General features: G+C 50.4%; 1 pseudogene; it reads left to right on the forward strand.

The window, feature by feature from the left end:
- The first annotated feature begins 1,013 nt into the window (after positions 1-1,013).
- On the forward strand, positions 1,014-1,905 carry LOC148162128 (olfactory receptor 13A1-like; annotated as a pseudogene).
- The last annotated feature ends 1,024 nt before the right edge of the window (positions 1,906-2,929 follow it).

Raw genomic sequence — 2,929 nt, forward strand, 5'->3', positions numbered from 1 at the left:
CTGGCCTTGTTTCCCTCATGCACCATCTGATTGCTCCATGGGCAGGAGGAAGATGCTCTCCTCGAATGAGCTAGGCCCTGTCCTGCCCAGGGAGACTAGGTGGCCCAGAAGGGTTGAGGGCTGGGGATACGCAGGCCTGGGAGCTGGGTGGATGTGTTGCCCAAGGTCATGCAGTTGTGCTGAACTGGGTCTGTGCCTTTCTTCCTGTATCCCAGTCCCTGGCCCAGAGAAGGGACAAGCTTCCTGTCCAGCCCAAGAGCAGGGGATAGGGTTAGAACCAGGAGCCTGGGTGACCCACACTCTCCCCATCTCACACAAGGATGCAGCCTGGAATGGCCTAGGCAGAGTTGGGCAGCTGTGGCTTCAACTGAAGTGCTGTGGCCAGGTCAGTCCACAGATGACTCTGATAAGTGAGAGTAACCTTCCCAAAGCAGCCAAACCCTCTGGTGCCCCAGCCATGACCAGCCTGGGCCCCCAGCCACTCACTCCCCTCCAAGACCCTGTGCTCCCCCTGACTGCCCAGCTCAAAGACCCCACAGGTGAAAATTCCATCTTGTCCTTAAGGCCGCAGCTGACTGGATTCTCCTTCCAGGAATCTGGAGTCTGGTGCCTGGCTTGCTGATGGAGACGTGCTCACCATAGCAGTGCCAGGCACACAGTGCAACAGTGAGCTTCTTGTCCCTGGATAATGTAGGAAATGTTCGAAATCAAAGTGAGGAAAGGCTCATGTTGAGTTTTCTGTGTAATTTGTGGTGTGATGTCGACCCAGCCAAAAGCAGGCTGTCATGGGGAGGGGTGTCTGCAGGGCTAGGAAGGGCTGGCAGGGAGGGGGTCCAGGAGGAGAGTTAATTCTCTGTCTCCCTGAGCCTAGGAACCTTCGTTGACATCTTCATTATGTGCTTTGTGCAGCAAAGTTCCAGACAGCAAGCATTCCCACAAAGGCTGCCCTGCCAACCCTGTGCTTTCTTCACAGGCAGGGTTGCATCCAAGGGCCAGAGGGCCCCACCTGCTGAATGGCCACAAACAACCCCACAGCTGTGGAGGAGGTTGTCCTGCAACATTTCTCAGGGGACCCTGGGCTGCAGGGTCTCTTCTTGGCTGTGTCCTTCCTCCTCTACTTTGGGGCTTTCACAGGAAATGCCTTCATTGTCATTGCCATCAGCCTGCATCCAGGCTCCATGCCCCAGTGAACCTCTTTCTCACCAACCTGGCCCTTGTAGACACCACCTGCACATCCACTATTCTCCCCAGATGTAACCATCTCCAACCAGGGCTGCCTGGTCCAGGTCTTCTTCCTGATATGGTTCTTGGGGGCCAAGCTACTGCTGCCCAGGGCTGTGGCCTGTGACCACTATGTAGCCATCTACCACCCAATGTGCTACAGCATGCTGAGGAGCTGGCCCATCTGTGTCCTGCTCTCAGACAGCATGTGAGCAGTCATTGCAGTCAGCATATCTGTGCACACAGGCATGACGACCAGGTTAACATTCTGGGGTCCCTGTTAAATCCATCACTTTCTGCGTGAAGTCCCCAGGCTGCTGCTGCTCTCCAGTAGCCCAACAGCCCTGAACAACACTATGATCATCATTGTGGACATTTATTCTGAAGTAGTCAACTTCCTTCTCACCCTGGTGCTCTACAGCTGCATCATCACCAGCATCCTGGGTATGCGCTCAGTCGTGGGCAAGTGGTGGGCATTTCTCATCTCACCTCCTGGTGGCTGCCTGGTACTACTCCACCATCATCTACACATACATCTGCCCAGGCTTCAGCTCCTCCATGGAAAATGGCAAAGTTGTTGCCATGCTGCACAAGACAATCAGCCCCACCTTGAACCCCCTCATCTACTCTCTGTGGAACAAGGATGTCAACGTGGCCCTCAAGAAAGTATTTTCCAACATCTAACAAATGAAGGGAAATGGCCAATGTTGAATTTTTGGGTGATAACCAGCTAATCTCAAAATAGGATTTAAATGGCAAAATGCAAGAAAGCAATAGATTTGTACATAATGTGTTTTCCCTGTAGGAGCTGCAATGTTCCATGTGGCACTTCAACTAAGCTGTCCAAGGTCCTAAGAGCAGGCACTCTCAGGGCTCTGGGGAGCAGGAAAAGTCAATGGCCAGCCTGCCCACTGTCCTGCCCCTTCACCTGGCTTGAACTTTGGTCTCACTCAGGCCCCAGATGAAATGCCACCCACAGAGTCTCTGTTTGTCCCCTTATCTGCAAGTTCTCTTCCAGCTATTCACACTATAGCACTGTGTTTATTTTTTGAAATCTTAATGTTTATTTACCCAAGTATATTTTACTAGAACACAAGCCCCATGAGTACATGGACTTTTGTCTGTTCAGTTCCTTCCATGTTTTACTCCCAGCATCTAGAATAGTAACTTGCATGTGGCAGGTATCTGAAGTCAGTTGAATGCATGAATGCCTCACATTCTCGAATGTAGACTTTGTGTCCTCAAAGTTTCCATCTGCTTTGTTCAAACTGAGCACAACACAATAATCACTTCCTGAGTGAATGATGTCCCCATGTCCTTCTGGAGAACCATGGGGCTGGACTTTACCCTTTATATGTGGTTTTGAGGAGTTTAGAATTGGGCCACACAGTTGTTTGGGGGTTTTAGGGCTGCCAAAACAAGCCTTGCCTGTAACTAAAGTTAAGAAGCAAAGTGCAGTTTTCAAAGCCTGAACTACATGTCCAAGCATGTCTGCATGCAGTCCTTGCAAGGGAGAACTGTCCCCACGAGGCTCCAGTGGACAGGGAGGGAACCCTTTAGTGGCATAGAGGGTGGAGATTATAAGGGGACATTTTCTGAAAACGAGACTTAAAAGTCACATGCATCCCTTTTTTTTCATTTATTTTTTTAAATTTTATTATGTTATGTTAGTCACCATACAATACATCATTAGTTTTTGATGTGGTGG

This window comes from Eumetopias jubatus, unplaced genomic scaffold (assembly GCF_037043125.1).
Source record: "Eumetopias jubatus isolate StellerSeaLion01/CBP00866 unplaced genomic scaffold, mEumJub1_p1.0 scaffold_17, whole genome shotgun sequence".
NCBI classification, from domain to species: Eukaryota; Metazoa; Chordata; class Mammalia; order Carnivora; family Otariidae; genus Eumetopias; species Eumetopias jubatus.